We start from the raw sequence: 24,617 nt of genomic DNA, 5'->3' as shown, positions 1-24,617 counted from the left end.
CACTCCCATCTCAGCAAGTGAAAACGAGAAACCTAATCTTCAGGTCAAGTGTTTTAAAAAATGAGCCAGTGATCACTGTAAAAACCCTGATTATTAACAGTGTTCTGAATTAACCCTGCATCACACTGGGGACAGTGGGGTGCTGGGGAGTGTTTAACTGGATTGCCAAGGGGGAGAAGAACCCGGATCTGTACCATCTGCCAATTTCTGTGGTGTAAAAACTCCCACAGCAGCTGATTTCAAGCTACCAGTGTGGCTCACGGAAGGGGGAGTTGGAGCTGCTGCCAGTGCTGCATACAGACGCAACAGACACAAATGACGTCTCAGCACGGAATAGTAAAATGTACTAAAATAGGTAGGAAATTGTGAGTTGTGAGGACTTAAGACCTTTTTTTTTTAAACATTTTTTTTGATGTGGACCATTTTTAAAGTCTCTATTGAATTTGTTACACTAATCCTTCTGTGTTATATTTTGGCTTTTTGGCCCCAAGGCATGTGGGATCTTAGCTCCCAGACCAGGGATTGAACCCACACCCACTGCATTGAAAGGTGAAGTCTCAACCACCGGACTGTCAGAGAGGTCCCACGACCTTTGTTTTAAATGTCATTTATTTAGTTGTAAGCTTATATATTTTAATTTTTGGAAATACCAAGTCCCCCCCTCTCTCCTACTCCACAATTGCCCCAGGCCAACCGACGGAGCCAGAATCCACCGAGTAGGGACTGCGCATGCGTATTTGGGAGGCGGGGCGGGGCTCTCACTGCTGCGGCCTCTCCCGCTGCGGAGCACAGGCTCCGGACGCACAGGCTCAGCGGCCGTGGCTCACGGACCTGGGCATGAACCCGCGCCCCCTGCATCGGCAGGCGGACCCCCAACCACTGCGCCACCAGGGAAGCCCCGCATGTGTATTTTTAAAAGCTCACCAGTGTGGTTCTCATGGGCATCCTCCACTGGGCGATTCTGATGTATCTCTACAGAAAAGGAAACTGAGGTTTAAATGTCCCAGCTGTTGGTTAACCCTTGACCACGCTGGAGAATGACCGCGAGTGAGGTTTCATTGCTTCCCCCAGGCCTCCCATCCCGGTTATGTGCAATTCTTTAAATTAATTAATTAATTAGTTTATTTTTGAAGTGTAAGTTGATTTACAATGTTGTGTTAGTTTCCACTGTACACCCAAGTGATTCAGTTGTGTATATATATACATATATCTGTATATATATATTGTTTTTCAGATTCTTTTCCACTGTAGGTTATTACAAGGTATTGAGTAGAGTTCCCTGTGCTAGACAGTAGTAGGTCCTTGCTGTTTACCTATTTTATATATAGCAGTAAGAATCTGTTCATCCCAAACTCCTAATTATCCCTTCCCCCTCCTTTCCCCTTAGGTAACCACAAATTTGTTTCCCATGTCTGTGGGTCTATTTCTGTTTTGTAAATAAGTTCATTTGTATCACTTTTTTAGATTCCACATGTAGGTGATATCATATGATATTTGTCTTTCTCTGACTTATTTCGCTTAGTATGATAATCTCTAGGTCCATGCTGTAAATGGCATTATTTCATTCTTTTTTATGGTTGAGTAGAGCAATTTTTAATCGATTTTTGAAATATGGAGCCTTACGTTAGGAGCCATATAGCAAAACTTCATTGCTTTTTAATTATTTTAACAAGAGCTGCACTAAAGTTTACCTTTAGAACATCTATGGAAAAAAAAAAAAGGGCTTGGGCTTCCCTGGTGGTGCAGTGGTTGAGAATCTGCCTGCCAATGCAGGGGACACAGATTCGAGCCCTGGTCTGGGAAGTTCCCACATGCCGCGGAGCAACTAGGCCCGTGAGCCACAACTCCTGAGCCTGCGCGTCTGGAGCCTGTGCTCCGCAACAAGAGAGGCCGCGATAGTGAGAGGCCCACGCACCGTGATGAAGAGTGGCCCCCGCTTGCCGCAACTAGAGGAAGCCCTCGCATAGAAACGAAGACCCAACACAGCCATAAATAAATTAATTAATTTTTTTTTTTTAAAAAAAGGGCTTAAGAAAACTCATAGGTAAGGAGACTAAAAGGCGATATCAATGTCTTCAAGAATCTTTTAAAACCAGCTTTGTATCTATTTTTATACAAACCATTTGTTGATAACAAATGATTGTCATCTACTCACCCACAGGGGGGTGACTGAGCTGGCAATGTTTTGTTAGCGGTTAGTTTAAGTTCTTCTTTTTACTTAGAAAATGAACTTACTCTGGGGGACTTCCCTGGTGGCACAGTGGTTAAGAATCTGCCTGCCAATGCAAGGGATACGGGTTCGAGCCCTGGTCCAAGAAGATCCCACATGCCGCAGAGCAACTAAGCCCGTGCACCACAACTACTGAGCCTGAGCTCTAGAGCCCACGAGCCACAACTACTGAAGCCCGTGCTCTGCAGCAAGAGAAGCCACTGCAATGAGAAGCCCGTGCACCACAATGAAGAGTAGCCCCCGCTCACCGCAGCTAGAGAAAACCCGTGCACAGCAACTAAAACCCAGAGCAGCCAAAAACAAATAAGTAAATAAATTTATTTTAAAAAAAAGAAGAAAATGAACTTACTCTGTCTAGCAAGATTACAGGTGATTTGTATTTCCTGTGATCTACTTTACTATATTTTTCCTAAATCTTCTTCAGCAAGCAGAATGTTGTAATGCCGGCATTTCTAAAAGGCTTTTATAATTAGGGGAAAGTTGACATTATTTTTTCATAAAGAAACAAAATCTATTCTAGTTCTTTCTGCACTCAGACTGTTCACCAATCCAGTCTGGTTTTTCCCCGGAACATCCTGAAGAGAGAAATGAGAGGCTTTAACGGAGCCTGCAGCTCCTTTAAACTTCTCCCTGCTCTTCCTGGGGAGTCGAGGATAACCTCCACTGAATTCCCGCTCTGGGGCTGCTGGGTCCCCACGGGACAGGACACGGTTACTCGCAACAGGTCCCAGGCCAGTTTCTCCCTCTCCTGCTGTTAGTTGAGAAAACACTGCACTAACTGTGAACTCATCCCCTAAAGATATGAAATCTGAGTTTCATTGGAAGCCAGTCCAGTTAAGCCTGCTAAGCACGAAGGCTGCTGATTCCAGCGTCTTCCCTGTCCATCTCGAGAGGACATCCTTGCCTCGTCCTTCCGCTGCAGAGGAAGGGGCTGCTAAGGGGGGGTGTGTATGTGTGTGTGACAGGGCCGGGGAGCCGAGTGTGCAGGGCGATGGGTGCTGCACTGTGCTGTAGGCGCCTGCGCTTTTTCCTGAGAACAAGTACACACTTTTTATCCTTTTCTCTTCCAGGTGGGCCAGACTCCTTGAAAGCAATTTACTTCTCACACCCCAGGCAGCTCAGGTCTCTATAGCCACGCAGACCTTCACCCCCTTCTAAGCCACACTCGCTAAACCCCGATTCTAAGCCAGGATCCCTGACACTGAATCTCCCAGTGGACACCACGTCCAGCGGCAGGTTTCTCTGACACACCTCACACAACCCTGGGGTGCAAGGGCTCCCGCAAACAGTTGTGGGGAGAGTCACATCAGCGACCCCTCTCCTGCCCCTACTGGATGTGTGTCCGGAGGAAGTCACATGACCTCTTAGCATCTCAGTGGCCTCACTGGCCAGCTGGGGATAATGATGTCCACCCACAGATCAGTGTGAGCATTCGAGGAGCTACCGCATATGGCGAACTGTGCAAATGGCAGAGGCCACAACAATGCCTGAAACAGTCTCCAAGTCTCCTTCCCTGCAGACCCCTCCTCTGGGTCCCCTCGGTCCTTAAGCAGGCACCACCCATCATGTCCCCTGATCTTGGTATTGTCAGTAGGGTTGCCAGGTAAAAAAACAGGACATCCAGTTAAGTTTGAATTTCAAATAAACAACAAATAGTTTTTAGCATAAGTGTATCCCATGCAATATTTTTCTTTGCTAAATCTGGCACCCCGAACTTAAGGAGAGTACCTGCTTCATGGGGTAGGACACTAAGGCTCATTCATTTATGCTCCCAGCCCTCCTTCCCCCTCCCCTCCCCCTCCCCTCCCCCTCCCCCTCCCCTCCCCCTCCCCTCCCCCTCCCCTCCCCTCCCCCTCCCCTCCTCTCCCCTCCCCTCCTCTCCCCTCCCCTCCCCTCCCCTCCCCCTCCCCTCCCCTCCCCTCCCCTCCCCCTCCCCTCCCCTCCCCTCCCCTCCCCCTCCCCTCCCCTCCCCCTCCCCTCCCCTCCCCTCCCCTCCCCTCCCCCTCCCCTCCCCTCCCCTCCCCTCCCCTCCCCTCCCCCTCCCCTCCCCTCCCCTCCCCCTCCCCCTCCCCCTCCCCTCCCCTCCCCTCCCCTCCCCTCCCCTCCCCCTCCCCAGCCTGGCACACACACAGAGTAGATACTGATAGATAGTCCAATAGGTACCTGATCCCAACAGGGGCAGTACTGCCCCCTAGGGGCTGTTTTGGAGATTGGAGGAGGCATTTTTGATTGGCACCTTCAGGGAGAGGGGAGGGAGGAGGAGGGAGGGGAGGGGGATGGGGAAGGGGGAGGGGGAAGGGGCCTTCCAAGCATCTAGGGGACCCGCCAGGCACAGGAGAGTAGCTCTCAACAAAAAGTTGTCCCCTGTCCCACACGCCATCATGTAAATGGAAACCTTCTTGCAAGTCGGCCTAGAAACTATTTCCATATGAGCGAAAAGTGAATCTTGTTCTGTGTTTTCCAGGAACGTGACCACCGTGTAAATCGAGGGAAGACTGTTCTTTGTTTTGTTGATAACCAAGAGATCATCATTATGTCAGGAATCATCACATCTGTGGGCTTGAGAGTGTCACAGCTTCTACAGTTGGGGTCTCACGCTTCATTCGTGAAAAGTACAACTTTCTCCCCTTCACTCCCTTCCCGTCTCTGTGTTTCTTCCTCTCCTTCCTCTTCATTCTCTCCTTTACGTCTCACCTTCCAGTTCTCCCCTGCCGTGTCTTTTTTTTTTTTTGATTGATTGATTGACTGATTTGGGGCTGCATTGGGTCTCCGTTGCTATGAGTGGGCTTTCTCTAGTTGCGGCGAGCAGGGGCTACACTTCGCTGCAGTACGTGGGCTTCTCACTGCGGTGGCTTCTCTAGTTGCGGAGCACAGGCTCTAGGAGCGCGGGCTTCAGTAGTTGTGGCACGCAGGCTCAGTAGTTGTGGCTCGCGGGCTCAGTAGTTGTGGCTCGCAGTCTCTAGAGCGCAGGCTCAGTAGTTGTGGCGCACAGGCTTAGTTGCTTTACGGCCTGTGGGATCTTCTTGGCCCAGGGCTTGAACCCGTGTCCCCTGCATTGGCAGGTGGATTCTTAACCACTGTGCCACCGGGGAAGTCCTGCCGTGTCTTCTTTTGCCTCCCTCTTCCTCCTGCGTCCCTCGGCAGCACCAATGCCGTCTCTTCACCCTGATGGGTAGGAGGTTAATTTAGTTATTTTTTGGTTAAACACTCAGAAGAGTTCATGACACATAGTAATACTGGTATGTATAGACATAATTAAATAAATATGTAGTTAATTTTTTAGAAGACAAAAAAATAAAAGAGGGTCTGTAATTACCAAAACAAGAGAAGCATGAGACGGAGGCGTGAGGCCAGCACACGATGCTCTTCAAGTGGACGGACCCAGCCCTGGAGGCTCACCAGCTCAGCAGTGGGTCCCCCCTCCCGAGGAGAGCTGGGCTGTCCTGCAACCCTCTCTTGGCCTAAGGGGTCGCCTCCTCCTTACTCAGGCAGGGGGTAAAACCCTCAGAGACCCCGGTCGGCTGTGGGTGGGGACCGTCCCCTTGGCCACGGAAGCTCCTGGAAGAATGAGGAGTGTGTTTGGGGGATGGTCTATGGCTGAACTTGCCTGAGACATTGGCACCCAGAGCCCATCTTCTGAGGACCCCCAGGTGGCTGGGGTTAAAGTGCTGCACATCTGTCATCTCCCCTGGAGACATGACAGCTCTGAGGGGTCTCTGGTGCCAGGTGCCCATGAAGCAGCCCTGGTGACCCTCTTGTAATTCCCAGCCCCACCTGCATATCCAGGCCAAGTCCATCGCCACAGGCTGGCCTCTCTGGGCTGGGGCCTCCTTCAAACAGTCCAGCTGTGGAGTCTGTGGGGCTCTGTTCTTGGCTTCTTCCTTCTCTATTTCCGTGGGAAACAACCTGCCATATTTCTCTCTGTCCGCGCTCCTCAGGTAACCTCGCAGCCCAGGAAAATGCCTCACAGATTTCCTTACAGGCAATGCCCCTCTTTACTGCCTACAACAAGTAGCAAACTTTCTGTAAAGAGCCTGACAGTGACTATTTGGGGGTTTGTAGGCTATACAGGGGTCTCTGTCACAATTGTGGATGGGTGTGGCTGTGTTCCAATAAAACTTTATTGATAAAAACATGTAGTGGGTCAGATTTGACCTATAGGTCATAGTTTGCCAGCTGCTGGCCTTTGAGGTTAAGGAATCTAAAAGGGCAGAAGCTTTTCTGTTGGAATCGCTGAAGGACCACACAGGCTCCCTTTCCATTTTCCCAGCCGAGTCACTTGGGCTCTTCTTAACTTCTACACCCCAAGGAAGGCAGCTGGGCCTCATACTGCTCTGCCGGTCACAGTGGCCTCCAAGTCTTGAATGCTGGCAAGACAGTTCCTCTCTCCCTGCAAACTCCTCAGAGCTCACTGCTGCTTGTTAAAAATCTAGAACCTCCCTTAAGCGAGTGTGCTCCTTTCTGTGTCTTTTATGAGCTCTCAGGAACTGGCCCCATTTTGAAAATGTTTTATTACTACCTCTTGCTGAGCAAATGCCAAGCCTGTCAAGATGCAGAGAGAGGAGATTTGGTTCCTTTTGTTTCATAGAAAAGCATAATCTCCTGCACTCGTGGGCATTCTTGTGCCGTCTTCAGCAGCCCAATGGGACCAGCTCCGGTGGCTAACACCAATGACAAAAGGACAGAGACGGGCCATCTGGAGATCTTGTTATTACAGAGGCAATTCCAAACACAAAGGATTCCTTGGGCTTTATGAATCTATTTTCTGACTGTTAGACAAAACAGCAGTGTTTTGAAGCCAAAGAAACAGGGGGTGTCTTCCTAGATGATAGATTACATTTCCAAGGAGACTTTAGGTCTTGATTTAATTTATCCGATGAACAAAGGTTTGAGCCTAATGTTTTTCCCTCAGCAAAGATTCTTCAGACCAGGATTTTAAAACTCCTTCAAGTGGCTTAGAGAGAGATTTTTCTCTGAGTTGAAGAGTGTATTTGACATGTACTAAACATGCTGGGTTTCCTGAGTAGGTGATGTGCAGCCTAGAAGGTGAATGAGAAAAGTCTGGAAATGATGCTTTCTAAAGGAACTCTGGAAAGGTACAGAAGAAAAGGAGGGAGGGGGAGGGGGAAGGAGGGAGGCCAGTTTTCACTTCCTACTTTCTGTGTTCTTTTGGTTTTTCAACCACGTAGCTCTGGTACCCAGACCCTCCCACCCCCCAAAAAAAGTTAATTTTAAAATAGAATAAGAATGATGCTGTTTATTGCATCTCCAGTCCACTTGGGTTCCTTGGCCACCTCCTCTACCCTGGCCAGGGGGCCTTGCCAGGTGTGGTGGTGAAGAGCAGCGCCCCCTGGCTCGTAGGGTGTGTCGTAGCTCTGGTTTTAAGACACTGCCTGGACCCCAACACAGTTCCCGTAAAAAGGGTATTGTAAAAATTTTGGAAACATTTGAGTTTACTGATTTATTGCTAAATGAGTTAAATAGCCCATCTAGAAGAGCAGCCAATAGTTTCAGCAGGAATGTGTAGGTGTCAAGGGGATCTCAGAGCCATGAGGACTGAGGGAAGGAACTTGCAGACTCCAGGCCTGGGTTCCATCATAAAGTGAGGAAAGGTCTCTGGCCTCGTGGAATTGTGAAGAGTCACCAGGCAGTGCATTAAAGCCCCTTAGTAACTCGGCTTGTTCTCAGTAAAAGAAGCCGACACCAGCACGTCCTGGGAGGGAAGACCCCAGGGGAAGAGCCAGGCCATGCCCCTGCCTCCACCCCACCACTATCTGCTGCCTCCTTGGTACCCCGGCTCTCCTGCTGGTATGGCCAACGGGCTGCCCACTCTTCACGTCCCGTCACTCCCCAGGCCTGGGGGACAAACGCCCTGCTCCTCTGTTCCCCCATAACCAACACTCCACCCTCCACCCACCCTCCTTGCCAATAGCACCCAGGATTGTTTCTCTTGGGGAATCACCCTCACCTTTGCAGTGACCCTGACTGCTGATCAAAGTGCCCTCCCTAGACCGAGAGCTGGGCACAGGATGGGTGGGAGCTGGCCCGTGGGAGTCTCTCTCTGGGAACCTGAATTGTGAGCAGCGGGGCTCCAAGGCGGAAACGGTTCCCTTCCTCTGTCCCTCCCCTTCCACCCCACAAGGCTCCGGGCCCTTTCCGACCTACGTGCGTCCGACCTTTCCTCCGACGATGCCCCCCTTCCTAGTGAGGAAGGCTCCCGAAGCCGTCCTGAGGTAGCCCACAGGTTGCCTTCTTGGGGTGCCCGCTCTAACCCTGCAGGTAGAGGCACCGCTGCCCACGAAGCCCTCGCCAACCTGCACTGCATCCTGTTCGAGTGCACGTCTGCTTCCCACCTCGTTCCCCGCGCTGGGAGGCCTGAGACTGCGTTTCAGTGACCTTCGCACCCAGCCTCTAGGACATTGTCTGGCCTGTGGGCCCTAAAGACTGCTTTGAATGTGGAGGATTTACTGAGGTGGCCCATCCTCTCCGCTCAATATTCTGTAACAACCTAACTGGGAAAAGAATTTGAAAAAGAATAGATACACATATATGCATAATTGAATCACTTTGTCGTACACCAGAAACTAACACAACAATGTTAATCAACTCCACTCCAATATAAAGTAGAAAGTGAAAAAAAATTTAAAAGAAGAAAAAGAAAAGAAACAATAATGAGGTGGCGTATCCGCTCACAGGAGGGTTACAGAGAAACCCCACCAAGACCCCAAAGCCGGGCAAGCGTGGCGTCCACAGCCGGGAGGAAACCCTCTCTGTGTGGTTATGACAGAGACAGCTGATCCCACGGAGTGGACACCCTGCTCTCGCTGCATCTGGAAGCTGGTAGGGATGAGCGCTAGGGACCCAGCATCCCTGGAAAGAAGCATCTCCTGGGGGTATGCAGGGACCAGCTGCTCACAGCCAGAGCCAGGCATTAGAGGAAGCGGCGATCCTGGGTGTCTGTCCCACAGACGTGTGCCGTCACCCTAGCACCATGGGGTCCAGGGACTTGGAGGCGGGACAGAGGAGGCACTTTCCAAACACACCCCAGGACTTGACCCCTAGACGCAGAGCTGCCTCCCAGCCCACTGCCCTGCAGAATACCTGCCCTTGGGGTCCCACCTTGACCTCCCCAGAGGTGGGAGGAGCCGCTGCCAGGCCCTCCCACACCCCACATCCAGGGGCCTGCAGAGCCCAGGCCGATCTCCAAATGATTTCGGCAGAAACAGTCCCAGCTAAGTGGTGCTTAAAAGGCAGAGGGACTTTTTACCTAATTACTCCAGATCCCTCATGTCTGCATCGATCACACTGTCCTGATAAATGCCCGACTCCCCACCTAATTACTCCGGATCCCTCGTGTCTGCATCGACCACAGTGTCCTGATAAATGCCCAACTCCCCACTTCTCTCACGGGATAAATGTGGCATGACGCTGAGGACGGGCGGCCCCAGCTTTCCACACACTGGGCCTTTGTGGAGGAGTGTTTTTTTCACGGCCATTAAAGTGAACAGAACACGAGCAGGAGGTACGAGGGCGCCGGTGAACAGCAGGCGGCTCCTAGGGGTGGGAAGCCGGCGGGTGTAAGCTGAGCGCGGCCTGGCCCCCTGTGGGACCCCTGCCGTCCGGCCCAAACCCCACTCGCTTGGTCAATGGTGTTTGCAAACCTGGATGCTGTGCAGAAGCCCTTCGGCGGTCCCCTGCCTGATGCCACATCGGGACCTCGGCCTCCTGCACACTCCCTCCCCCTATCTCTCCATTTCGTCTCCCACCAGCCCCCCAGATGGACGGGGTGCCCCGTCCCAACTCAGGACACTGAACTACCACCTCAGCCCCTTTGCCTAGGCCAGTGTGTCCCCATCCCCGCCCTGCCCCCTCTTGTCCTAGGGTCCTCACACGCCCTCGCCAGCTCCATGCGGGCCCCTCTGGGGATGCTTGCCTGGCCCCCTCCAGACCCCCATAGCATCACCTCCAGCCCACTGGGCTGCCCTGTGTTGCCCTCTTTTCTGTCTCCTGGCCCCAGCCAGCCTGGGAGCCCCAAGCCTTCCTGGTCCCGGCACCCAGAGAGCTAATTGGGCAACAGATGCCTTCCCATGCTGTTCACCCCACTGATTGGCTCCTTTTAGAGAGCAGGCTCAGGCCTTCCACACTCCCCTCTCTAACCTGCGACACTGCTGCGCCTCTGATGTGTGCGGGGCTCCCAAAGCCAGCCTAGCAGAGGCTTCAGCAGTGAACTTGAGCCCCAGCCTGACCATGTCTGATTCCTGTGTACCAACAACCCCATGGACGCTTACCTCAGAAGATCATTCCCAAAATCAAACGCAAACAAAATGGGTTGGGACTTACGGGGACGTTCTTCATCAAACAGGTTGGAGGACTTGCAAAATGACCTCTCCTTTTCCCCCCAGTCACCCAAAACTGAGCTGATTGGGCATCCTGACCAATCACTTACCCTAACCTCTCCCAAATGTGCACCCCCAGCCCTAGTATGGGAGCAGTGAGCTTCGATGAACCTTGTAACTTCTGGGTTATAACTTCTATGTTCCCCTAAATCTGTGGTTCTCAACCAAGCACGGGTGATCTCTCCCCTCAGGGGACCATATCTGGAAATATCTGTGGTTGTCACAATCCGGGGAGAGGAGCGCTACTGGCTTTTAGCGGGTGGAGGCCAGGGGCGCTGCTAAGCCCCCTACAGTGCACAGGACAGCCTCCCACTAAGAATGATCGAGCCCCAAACGTCAAGAGTGCCGAGGGTGGACGCCCTGCGAGGGTTCCATGACGCATGTAGGCGTGGATCATGGCGTGCATCTTTGAGCTGATCCATCCGTTTGATTTGAGCTCCAGGGTGACAACTTCTGCTCTTCCTTTTTGTCCAGGGAAGCTCCCAAGATCATCCGAGGCATGAGGAATGGAGAACGAGAGGAAACGTCTAACCTGGAGAGGAAACAAAAGGTACACGACACCATAATTGCCAACACATTGGGGTGCAGGAGGCCCAGGGCGTCTCTGGGAGCCTCCCTTTGAAATTCAGAGCACGCATTCAATCCAGCTCACAGGAAGGCTCTGGACGAGAGGTCGATGAGAGAGATGTAAAGACAGCACTTTTGTTTCGAAGCTTACAGGGAAGGGTGGGGAATTCTTTTAACGGAGCCAAACCACACACACCTCTATTGGGCCGTGAAGATGTGCACATCAACAAGACAAAATAATGCACGTGATTCAGCTTTTCATGTGCACGGCACACATGGCTTACCGAACGAAATGTGAAGGCTTATTTGTTTAGTGGAAATTCTCAAAGAACGGCTCTGCCTGTTGCAGCAGGTAAAATGCAAAGTTTAATTGTGCGGGAGTTTTTCAACACAGGATTTCTCTGTTGGACAATATTTGAACAGAGAGCATGTAGGGCGGCACCTATGACAGCAAGAAGCCTGAGCGGTTTCCAGCCTGAGAGCCGGATCCCGAGGTCTCCCAACGTTGGCCAATGCGTTTGTACGACTTGGAGAACTCAGAGGTCCTTCCTGCCTTGTGCATCGCTGAGACTCCACTGGCCTTATTTTTGCTGACGCTTTCCCCTGCACTCCACTGATTGTATCAGTTAGGATTGTTTTAGCTGCAAGTAATGGCCAAGCCACCTAAGAGTGGCCCAAGCAATAAAGACAATTGATTATGTCACATCACAAGAAGTGAGAAGTAGAAAATGCCACGGTTGTTCTCACGTGGCTCAGGCATGTCACTGAGGACTCTTTTTCTGCTTAGTTTTTCTCAGTAAGTTAGTTTTTCATCCTTAAATGCAACACCTCGTGGTCCTAAGATGCCTCTGCAGCTGCAGACACAACATTTCGAACAAGGAAGAAAAGGTGGTCGACTGCCAGGGTGACCAGCCATCCCCCTTTGCCCAGGACTAAAGGGGAGTTTCCCTGGTAGTTCCCAAGCAGACTGGGACAAGTTCGTCAAGACCTGGACCTCTTTCATCACGGAAGGACGTCTCCTCCAGAAGCCCCAGCACACTGCCCTTGTGTCTTAGGTCACACACTCACCGCTAGGTCAATGACTGGAAAGAGGCCTGGGATCCCTGTCACGATTCACCCCCTTCCTCTGGGCTTGCCCGTCACTTGGACAGAGTTGGTATTCTGTTGGCCAGGAAGAAAGCAAGGGCCAAACACCTGCCAGAGTTCTCCTGAAAAAATGAAAATTTCCAATTAACTGTATCTTACCATCTGAGCAAATTCTGACAGACTACTCATTCATTCATTGATTCATTCATTGAACAAGTGTGGGTTGGACCCTACGACCTGCAAGCCCAAGCTGGGGTGGGTTCGGGTGGGGAGGAGGGAGCCTACATCTATCTGATAGGATTGTTGTTTGTTTGTTTTTTAATAAGTTTATTTATTTTATTTATTTATTTTGGGCTGTGTTGGGTCTTTGTTGCTGCGTGTGGGCTTTCTCTAGTTGTAGCCAGCGGGGGCTACTCTTCGTTATGGTGCACGGACTTCTCATTGCAGTGGCTTTTCTTGTTGCAAAGCACGGGCTCTAGGCAGGTGAGCTTCAGTAGCTTTGGCACACGGGCTCAGTAGTTGTGGCTTGCGGGCTCAGTAGTTGTGGCTAGCAGGCTTAGTTGCTCCACAGCATGTGGGATCTTCCCGGACCAGGGATCGAACTCGTGTCCCCTGCATTGGCAGGTGGATTCTTAACCACTGAGCCACCAGGGAAGTCCCAGGATTGTTGTAAGGATTAAATTACTTAACACAAATAAAGTTCATAGAGATAGGTTGGCACATAAGAAGTACTCAATAAATGTTAGCTATTACTGCTTGTGGTAGTTTTAAAACAGGGCTGCAAAACTTTTTCACTCCTCCCTTTGCAGGGGCAGGGCGGGCAGAGGAGAGAAAGTCCACATCCCCCATGCTCGAATCTGGGCAGGCTCTCTGACTGCCTTGACCACTAGGAGACAGGAAGAGTGTGACTTCCAAGGCTGAGTCATGAAAGGCCGTGCCCGTTCCTTGTTCACCGGGAACACTCACTCTTGGAAGCCTGAGCCACCAAATAAGATGACCCACCCTGAGACAGGCCTTGTGGAGGCACTCTGGTCCACAGTCCAGCTGAGTGAAGGCTTCCAGTTCTCCCTGCCAAGGTGCCAGACATCACAGTTCCTCCAGACCAGCCCATCTGCCAGCTGAGTGCCACTAAGCACCTCCCTCCCTCAACACCACGTGCAACAGAAGAATCGCCCAGCCAAGCCCCGCCTGAATTCATGACTAACAAAATTGGGCGCTAAAATACAACAGTGATCTTTTTTTTTTTTCGTTTGCGGTATGCAGGCCTCTCACTGTTGTGGCCTCCCCCGCTGCGGAGCACAGGCTCCGGATGCGCAGGCTCAGCGGCCATGGCTCACGGGCCCAGCCGCTCTGTGGCATGTGGGATCTTCCCGGACCAGGGCACGAACCCATGTCCCCTGCATCGGCAGGTGGACTCTCAACCACTGCGCCACCAGGGAAGCCCAACAGTGATCATTTTAAGCCTCCTGGGGTTGGGGTAGTTTGTTACACAGCAGTAGACACTGGAATGTGACTAGAATAATTACTTCTATTATTAGTTACTATTACTACTGTTATCAGTGTCAATATTAAAAGACTGATAAGGCAGGTATGACTGTGCTTTCCTAACAGAGCAGGAAATAAAAGGACAGAGTTAAAAGGGTTTGACCAGGTGAGTTGTGAACACAACTAGTCTTCTGGGTTGGTCATCCCTCCCGATGTCCGGCCTGGGACTCTCTGATGAGTCTTACACTAACTGTTTCCGGCTGGTAAACTGCCCTGTAGGAAGCTACAGAAACATTCCTATTACCTGGTTCTTCAGGACTCAACCCCCAGGAAAATTACTCATCCTGTGTGATCTGACCCCGAAGAATGAATTAAACTCTGTACATAGTAAACACTACCACACCAATGGTCATCATCAAACGACCATTTGCTTTTGCTGCAAAAATGCAAGACAAACGAACGAGCACAACCCCCCACACACGCTTTTTGAATTAAAATTATATAAAATCTAAACTCCTATTCCCCCTGAATATAGCAGAGGAGCCTTGGTGAATCCAATGTCTGTAGTGTACCAGCCAAGGAGGAAAAACTCTGATGACCCGATAAGTCTTTCTAACTGTGAAAGTGAAGGAAAGGACGCAGAGCTTTTCATCAATATTTACGTAACACTCACCAAAAGCTGTACTTGCTGAGGTAAAATATAACCTTTCTCTCTTTAAACACCTTTTACTTGTTATTTGAATAGGAAGTTATTCTTTCAGAATTAACTACATCTGTCAACCCAGCATTCCTGGCTGCCACACGTAAAGTTCTTACCATATCCCACCTTCTCAATAACTTTCTCTTTAGCTTAGATTTTATTTATTTTTGACAACTCCCTGGGGTTTCCTGACAGGAGAAATCTTTAAGACTGGGGTAATATGGTTTTTACATTCAGAGCTACGTTATTTTTTTATTAGTGTTTTCAAGTCAGAATAAGAGAGTGGGACAAATCCACCCCAAATGCAGTGAGTTTATTATTAATGGTCCCACCGACCAACATTTATTTTAAACCTTAATGTTTCAACTTTCTTGTCTCCTTTGTCAGTTTAAGAGGTGCCCGGCATGTTCTCAAATGTGTTTTTGTTCAATCGGCATAGGTTATAGCTCTTTGGCAGGAAAGCACGGGTTAAGTAGATGAAAATTCATCAGAGTCTATCTGTGCAAAACTCCATGCCCTTACTCCCACCGTTTCGTTATGTTGCCATCAATTGATCAGAATGAAACTGTCCTCTTTCTGCCATTGATCATGGTTTATAATCCCTTATCAAAGATGGGTTTTTGAGCTTTAGTCCTTGGCTGAAAAACACAAAGATTATCTCCTTCTGCCTTTTGTCTTGTGTCTAATCCAGTCCCTGTGGCTCTCCCGTCTGCCACGGATGCCCCTCCCTGTTATATTTTAACCCCATCATTCAAGTGCCACAGAATTAGTTAGGTTAGCCTTGGAGACTCTCCAATTTTTCCCCTAAAGCAATGGCAGGGTGGAGATTTTCCTTCCTCTCCTGGGGCAAACCTTACAGAGAGGGTCACCTTCTTTCTCTGGGGGAAGGTGGTCCTAAAAGAGGAGAATACTTTGTTTACAAGAGAAAGGGTTTACCAAGTCTGGCCTCAGAAGCTCTGATGTCTACATACCTCTGGCATTCCCCTTGGGGTCTTCTGGATGTCAGCTAATCTAAGCGGAAACCACAGAGGTAGAAGCAGAGCTCTTGAAAGACTGAAAGCAAATGGATTGGGTGAGGTCTTAAACCTGCTTTATTTTTTTTTGGCTGCACTGTGCCACATGCAGGATCTTAGTTTCCCAACCAGGATCGAACCCATGCCCCCTGCATGGGGAGTGCTGTGTCTTAACCACTGGACCACCAGGGAAGTCTCTGCTTTTTCTTTAAAAAAAAAAAAAAAATGCAAACCACTCCTTGCCTGAAAAAAGCTGCAACCATTTCTAGGTTCTCGGTTGAACACCTATGGCAGCCCAGGTCCTAACTAGCAGGCTCACTGTGATATATTCCAGACTTAACTTTAAAATATATATTATTTATTGTACCCTACCTTGTTCCAGAAAGGGTTTAAGGCAGCTAACTGAAATATATAATCATGAAAAGCCGATTCAACTTCTTATTTGGCTAAAGACATTCTGATGTAAACGGAAAAAAGTTTTGAAATCCTCTTTTTCATTTTAAAGAGAGTTATTCAAGATGATTACCTTATTTTACAACACACAGACGTTTCTAGTAATTGAAGACAGTTAAGTATCTGTCCAAAAATTTCCTTTGGACCTTGTAAATTACAGCTAATATATAGTGTTTTCATTTCTTGCGAACCACCAGGAAATCCGATGTCATCGTATAGATCATGCAGAAGAAATGTTTTGCACAGGCAAAGTTGGACAATCAGCAAGTTTGGATCACCTCTGAGGTCAGTGCCTTTGCCTGTAGCACGGAGGGTCTTCTGCCCTGACCCCTCCCAGGGTCCTTCCACTTTTTATTGGAACACGAGGGAAGGGGGCAGGGCACAACCTCTGAAAGAATGACATAGCCCGAGGACATGACATAAACTGATTAAAACCAAATGAGTCCAAGATGGTGGACAAGACGACTTCCCCTAGACCTTGAGCCTCAGTATATGCTCACTGTAACACATCAGCAAGCTAAATGACACACCCACAGGCACCACGACAGTTCCAAGGATCCATAAGGATCAAAAAGTGGGCGGTAGCCCAATTCCTGGACATCCCCGCCCCTTCCCGAAATAGCTGGAATACTCCTCCCCCTCATTAGCCTATGAAATTACCCGCTCCTAGAAAAACTGACAACCCCCATCCGCTGGTGCCTATCTCACTTTCTGCAATGGCCCACACTCTCTCTGTGTTTCTCTCTAAATAGATCCACTTCTTACCTATTACTTTGTCTCTCACTGAATTCTTTCTGCGATGACACATTAAGAACCTGAGCTTCATTTAAATCCTGAAACCAGGTGTGTGATCTCAGTTGGAAGACTGTGGGTTTTGGCCGGGTTCGAGTTCCAGCCATGTGGGGTCAAGTCCCAACCTGGGTTTTGGCTGGGTTCGAGTTCTGGCACTTGGGGTCAAGTCCCAGTCTGAGGTGCCGGTTTCATTATTTCACTTCCTTCAACATTGAGGCACATCGCTTTCAATTTTTTCCTTCCACAAGCCACTTAAAAACGATGTTCCTGTGATTTACTCAGTATTCAAGTGTCATTCTTTTATATGTTTTATAAATAAACTCTTGCCTGTATCCATAGCAGAACTGAGTTTGCATATTCTCTGGCCAGGCTTTGGTGGGGCTCCATGGCCCTCGGTGGCCGTGAGGTCAATTCCCCTCTACTGGCCATTGCCGCCATTTCCTGAATGGATGGACGGATTCTGGAGAAAGAAGGAGAGGAGAAATGCTATGGCATCGGGGTGGAAACCGGCACCCGCATGGCCCCTCCATCCTGCCTGTGTTCAGGTGTGGGCGGGACAACATCTGGATTACATGGTCCCCTTTAACTGCCTCATGGCTGAGAAGATACACTGCCCACCAGCCCTCTGGCTGACTTACTCCTGAACTGGCAACACCAGGTAGACCAGGTTTAGGGACGCGGCGACTTGGGGGAGAGGAAGCTCATTCCCTGGGTGGGTGTCAGGCCCATTGGTGCTAAAGGTGGAAGGGGGCCTTAGAAGCTGGTTTCCACTGGGAGCTGAGGGGTGGAGTTAGGGCTGAGGAGGGAGTGGGCGTGTCCACCTGCACCTACACCCGGGCCACCCCAATGCTGCTGGAGCCTGGACTCTGGCGACTATAGCATCTGATTTTGAGGGGCTTTTATTATTTTTGTTTGTTTAATAACAGGGCGGTCGAGTGGTTAAGACTCTGCGCTTCCACTGCAGGGGGCACAGGTTCAATCCCTGGTCAGGGAACTAAGGTCCCACATGTTGCACGGTGTGGCCAAAAAATTTAAAAAAAAAAGACATAACAGTAAAACAAGGAACCAAACAGAAAGAGGGAATGAAATCACAGGGGACACCTTCTTTTTAAAAGTCCCTCCCCATGTTTTGAGCTCTGCGGGGCAGGACAGGTGCTGAGGGACTTTCACACACAGGATCTCCCTGTGGAGGGGACTCTGTCACCCATGGTTTACAGATGAGGAAGTCAAGACCCAGAGAAGCCGGGATATTCCAAAGATGTGTTTGTTTTAATCAGGTGTGGTAAGACACGAAAACGCAGAAATGATGATCACGGAGGAAGGAGTTTATACTCACAGCTCCCGAGAAACAGGAAGCACGGAGTGCCTTGCCGGGCCACCCGGGGAAGCAGGGGGGTCGGTCAGGGGCAGAGGGCAGGGGAAGGAGAGCTCGGTCCACAGCCTTTACTGGCGTTTTCGTGAGAAGGAAAGGCCGGGCAGAGGAAACAGTTTAGGACTGGTAAGTTTGAATAATTACCGCAGGCTCTGGGCCATAGGGTTGTCTGGTTGTCTGTCCTTGGTTGTCTGGTTCCTGGCCCCGGGGTGATTTAGGGCAGGGAGAATATTGACGTGACATGTGACAGTTAAACACAGGAGATTGCCGAGATGTGGGCTCTGGATTGGTTGGCTTGTATATCAAAGGCGCACTTGCAGGGGAGCCTTGCTATCTAAGAATTAGCCACCCCTGGGAGGGGCAGTCTCTCCAGGTTCAAGACCCCAAATGCCAGAGCATTAAGAATACAGAAAATAAGAAAATATAGTCAATATACAGGATTTAAGTTAAAACACAGGTGCAGCTAATAAGGGACAGAGGCAGGGTTCAGACCCAGGCTGCCCAAGTCCAAGTCCGTCATACGATTCAACCCTGTGAGAGGTTTCTCACCTCCTCCCGCCCTCAGCCGGTTAATGGGAGTCATTTAATGCACGTGTCCTGCTCTTAGGAGCCTGTTTTTGTTCAGGAGTCAAAGACAGAGAGAAAACTCAAATATAAGACTAGAAAACCTCCCCCCCTCCCCGGCCGCCCTGTGCCGGGAAAGTCACCCCAGCGGATCAAATGGTATTTTAAATGCTTTAGGACATTTACGTTTCTAAGGAGGCTTATGATTCGTTTTTTTCTATAAATTAACAACACTTTTCCTGCTTTCCTTCCTTCTTGAGACCCTCCTTTTTCATGCATCTTTGGGCTGGGGAGTCACGTTTGCTCAGAAGAACATGTCTATTAGGCCAATATTTCTGTGCATACCTGGGGAGTTTCTGTGGCAGGAGTGGCTGTCGGAGCTTGAGTTTCCAGAGGGTTCCTGCTCGTTGGAGAACCACCACGCTGGGTGTCCTCTGTGCCACCGTCCACGTGCAGGCCCACTGTCTCCACGATTGACACACAGGTGCACAGAGGTCTGTGGAACAAGCAGGGAACAAATGAGAGGTGAATTGAGAGAAAGAAATTAATGTGGTAGATTTAGAACGGCCCCACCCGACAGAAGTGTCAGTCACACCACAGATGTAATTTAAAATTTTCCCGGGCTTCCCTGGTGGCGCAGTGGTTGAGAGTCTGCCTGCCAATGCAGGGGACACGGGTTCGAGCCCTGGTCCGGGAAGATCCCACATGCCGCGGAGCAACTGGGCCCATGAACCACAACTACTGAGCCTGCGTGTCTGGAGCCTGTGCTCTGCAGCAAGAGAGGCCGCAACAGTGAGAGGCCCGTGCACCGCGATGAAGAGCGGCCCCTGCTTGCCACAACTAGAGAAAGCCCTCGCACAGAAACGAAGACCCAACACAGCCAAAAATAAATAAATAAATTTATAAAAAAAAAAAAATTTCCAGTAGCCATATTAAAAAGATAAAAGGAAACAGGTGGAAAAAATGTAGAACTCTGTTCTATTTAAACCTTATATATCTGAAGCGTTATCATTTCAACTTGTAATCATATTAATATTATACAAAAATTATTGAGATATTTGACATTACTTTTTTTCTTTTTAAGTCTTTAAATCGGTGTGTATTTTATACGTAGAGCACCTCTCAGTTCACACTAGCCACATTTCACATGCTAAGATTTCACATCTCATGTGGCTGATGGCTGCTACCCTGGACGTAGAACAACAAATACCAGGACATTTGGTCTCTTGGTTACTATGAGCAGGAAAGGGAAGGGTTGTCGTCCATCTGGGTACAAAGAACTTATGGGAGAAAGTTGGCCTGAGTCTGAGCAGTTGAACAAAAATGAGACACAAGAGCAAAATGTCTTAAAAAGGAAAAAAGAACAGGATGAGAAGCACAGAGAAGACATAAGATGCAGAAGCGCTTCGATCATTACGTTTGTCCGCTGCGTGAGCACATCCAAGCTCCTAGGACGGTCACACGTGAAGTTCTCACAGCCACCCTGGGGGAACTGTGATGGTCTCTTTGTCATCCGAGGAAACTGAGGCCCACAGCCCAGGTACTGCTCACAGCCTGGGAGTCGCGATCCCAGAAATCAAACCCGTATTTGTGTGACTGCGATGCTGCCCCCAAACTTTCAGTAACATGCCCTGGGGACCCACTGTGTTTGCACCAAGGTGGAAAATTTTCTACTGAAAAGATTTATGAGTAAGTTACCATGGATCCAAAAGTAACTCCCCCTGTAGGGTTTTCACCCCAATATCGACTGGAAAAATGAGGCAGGATAACCTCATAGTAACAAGAGGCCGGGAAGCCAAGATGTCACTCCTAGGTAACCGTGGCCAATTCTTTAGGAAAAAGGCTTTTTTTTTTTCCTCTCCAGAATGGAAGTATCCTTATTGTTTTATTTTTAAGGAAGTGCATGTTCATTAGAAAATGACCAAAGAGCCTCAGTAAATCCTCTCCCTGCTCTGCAAGAATCAACGTAGGTACTTGTGCACAGTTGGAACCGAGAATCCACACAACGTGCACTGTTGGGTACCTGCCTTTTCACTTGGCTTTGGCCCTCAGGTGTCTTTCCATGGCGACGCCTTCCCAGGTGTGCTCCATCACCGCATGGACCCTGATTCAACACTTCCTGCGACAAGTTTGCAGGTTGTTTCCAATGTCGTGATACGCAGACAACCCCGTTTGGGAAATGGTCATGTATCGTCCCGTGTCTTGAAGTATTTCCTCAGGATGGGTTTACAGGGCAGGGTTTAAAAGAAGGGTGTCATTGCGCAGGTCATTCTGGGCCACGCCCTTTGCGAGTAAAGCGTCCACATCACAGTAACAATACAACCTGCATTCTTGGCTTATCCAGGCCCACCATGTGGGACCCCCAAATCTCCTTGAAGTGTCCCCCCTAAATTCTAAGGAGCAGGACACGGGCCTCTAGGCCACCCTACAGCTTTCTTCTGCTCACTTTCCCCGCACCCATCTTGTGAGATGTCAGCAACCCAGTTCTCCGCGCTGAGGGCCCGCCTCCCACCTCTGGCACTGCAGGTCTCCAAGCTGATGGGGGAAGAGCAAAGTCCTTCCCCAGCTCTGCCACCTACAGGCCAAGCTCGGCACTGCCTTGGCTCCTGCTGTCTCTGTCCACAGACCCCAGAGCTAGGCAGGCCTGGAAGATTCCAGAACCCACATGCAGGGACAGTATTAGTATGCTCAGCCAGACTGGAAGACCTGCTGGCTCTTACCTGTGGATGGGTTCTTTCCAAGGGAGCGCTCAGGCCTCCAGACCACTAGACTCCTGACTCAGGCACTGACAGGCTTCAGAAATGCCCAAAGCCAGCAATATCCTAGACTCAGCAGGCCCGGGTTCTTGCTGCGTCCCCACCACAGACTGTTGACCCTCTGTCCCTTGGGAGTGACAAAAGACCATGTGGGGAGGAGTAACATGGGCATCTCCATGTGTCCGAGGCTGACGAGGATGGGGAGACTTGAGAGGACAACTCAGGGCTAGGGTCAGATGCATTGAAGAACGTTGGAGTGTCAGGGCTGGAGGGGACCTGAGCTGGTGTATCGGTCAGCATTACTGCAGTAACAAACATCTCTAAATTCTCTGTGGCTACAACAGCAAAGACGTCTTTCTCACTACATTATCGGGTCCACTGCTGTGGCCCTGGTCTGCCCATCTTCTCATCCCAGGACACAGGCTCAAGAAACAGCCTCTTCTGGCTCTCAAGGCAGAGGAAGAGAGCAGGAGAGTGGGCAGACACTCCCACAGTGCCTCCTAGAAAGAGGGTGTGCTCACACGTGGCTTAAGTCCATGGATTCACGTTCCATTGGCCAAAAGATACCCCGTGGCTAAGCCCAAAGTCAACGGGGCAGGGATGTCTAATCCTTTAACAAGGGAGTGGAGAGTGATTCACTGTGAACGCCAACTCTAAGTACGGCAGACAGCACATCCCTAACTCTGTTACACACCTGAGGAAACTGAGGCACCGGAGGGGAAAGTGGCTTGCCCAAGTCCACACACCAGGTAGCAGCAGAGCCAGGGCTAGCATCGAATCTCTGGCAATCACCCAATGGTCTTAATCCTACCCTCAGAGTTTCCCAAAATACGTTCCAAGAGATATTAACGAGGGTCTTTATTGTAAGACATCTCAGAGCCTTTAATATGCCATTGAGATTTATGACTCTGCCAATTAGGGAAGTGGATTCTAGCTTTTTCTGACTTTTTTGACCCCAGAACCCACAGAACCAGCTGAGGAGCAGTTTGGAGAGGTGGCCCTACTGGGAACACATTGCGAAACACAGCAGCACCACGCCAGCTAAACAAATGGACTCTAATTCACCATCAGGAACTTGAAACTTAAAGTTTTGCATTGCTATAAGGAATGTTTTAAAAACACATAACCTTCCTATAAATTCTTCACAGCTTAGAAACAGACACAGCTTTCACTTTTAGAAAGTTCACATAACTTCGTGAGGCCATCATTAATTTTGATGATTTTTTTCCACTTTCCTTTCTTTTTTCAGTTGTAGCCAAAAATGTAATAAATGTAATGAAACTGATCTTCATAAAGTCTTTGGTGGATGAATCATAGGTCTCTGGAAAATGCGTTTGTCTATCTACTACAAGTCTTCTTTTTTTTTTCTTTGATAAAGACAACAAATGTTATGTATCATTTCTCAACCATAAAAATATGTTTTAACAAAATGAAAACGTGTGCTTTGGTGTGATAATGGCAACACATGTCATTCTCAAGACATCCCAAGTGGTCATAAAGGGCCTCCAGTTGGGACCATGGAGCTATTCTGAAAAAGGCACAGCAATTAGATCATCTCAAATCATTAGGGTGATGAATCTTTTGATCAGCAACATATGTGAAATTAAAATCAGCTTTATACGGTTTTGTCAAAGGCTTCACAAAGTAAAATCCTATTCAAATCGCTCAAAAATAAAACTGTGAAATACACTGCAGTCACCCTTTAAAAGAATTCTCTGACATAGTCGAATAGATGGTAACCCAGGCCGGGAGGGTCAGCTCCTTTTTCCGGCTCTCAGGCAGGCAGCCCCACAGATCACAAACTCCTGGGTTCGAAGAGGCCTGAAAGCCACCAACCAGCTCACCCAGGGCCTGGGTCCTCTCTGATATGTCCCTCCAGGTCACAGCACAGGACCCAGGGCAGACTCCTTCCTTGGGATAGATTGGGAGGTATAGAACTGTTCTTTATGTGCAAACACGACACACTTCCCTACAATTTCCATCCCTTGGGGAAGGAGAAAATGAGTCTCATTCCTCTGTTCCATGACCATCCCTTCAAATATGTCAAGACGATCATCTTCCTCCCAATCTTCTCTTCTCCGTGTCAAACACCTGCAGTTCCCTGGCTGCTCCTGGTGCAAATATCTCTAAGGGCCTTCAGCTGCTGGAGACGGACATTGGCCTAAAGGAGCCCCATGCATCTAGGACACCAGACAGGGCAGAGACAACCTGGGCTGCTGTACCCCAGGAAGTGGGGATAAGGGGGGACAGGTGGCATCAGAGCCACTGGAGGACCTCGTCGTCTTCATCTCAATGTGTCACCGTGACTGTGACCCCACACTGCCACGATGTGGCCTTTCTACCCAGGACCAAACATTGACTATGTAGGGATGTTTGTTCCTGCAGCAACACTGACTAATACACCACCAGCACATGTATGTATGTATGTGTATATATATATATACACATACACATATATACCACTTAGATAACATTCATAGATTTGCAGAATATTTCTATTACCATTCCAGGATGAAGTCATTTGTCATTTTTATTTGTGGCCTGCACCAAATCTAAGATTTCAGGTTGTTTTCCGATAGTATTGAAAATACATTTTAAATAATCTAAATCTTTTAGGTGTCAAAAGAAAAGTCCAGCCAAATTTTTGTCTGTCAGATCACAGTCTTCTTCAAATAACACAGGGGTTTCTTTTCTCCTCAGTGCTCCCTTCACATCCCAGACACCCTGCTTCTATGACAGTTGTGAGAAAAAGTAAAAATCGTTTGGAGAAGAGAGTTCAGTCAGGCCTCCATCTCTGTCTGGGCCTGCTTGGGGAACCTGTGGGTTTCATTCTGTGAGCCCAGAGGCCTGGCATCCCCATGTCCACGCCTGAGCGAGCTGGAGGGCTCCGCTAACCGCTGAGGTCCATCCACCTTCTGGCCTCCCTGCGGACAGTGAGCCATTGTTTTTCTGAAGGAGAAAATGACATTTAACGAGGGCACACAGCCCCTCAGCCCTCTGTGCCAGCAGTCTCATCCTGGAGAACACAGGGCAACAAAATGCAACTGTGCCGGGCAGGCCCCTGGAGCCCACACGCCTCATGCCACGGCTCCCCCACTGTCCCCACTCCTGCAGGCGTCACCTCGGGTCCCTGGGTGCGCCGTCCTCCTGAAACTGGACTCCATGGGACAGGACTGCAGGGTGAATTGTGGCAACAAGCGTAA

The sequence above is a fragment of the Delphinus delphis genome, chromosome 4 (assembly GCF_949987515.2).
Source record: "Delphinus delphis chromosome 4, mDelDel1.2, whole genome shotgun sequence".
In the NCBI taxonomy this organism is placed as follows: domain Eukaryota; kingdom Metazoa; phylum Chordata; class Mammalia; order Artiodactyla; family Delphinidae; genus Delphinus; species Delphinus delphis.
Note: the sequence above shows the minus strand (reverse complement) of the source record.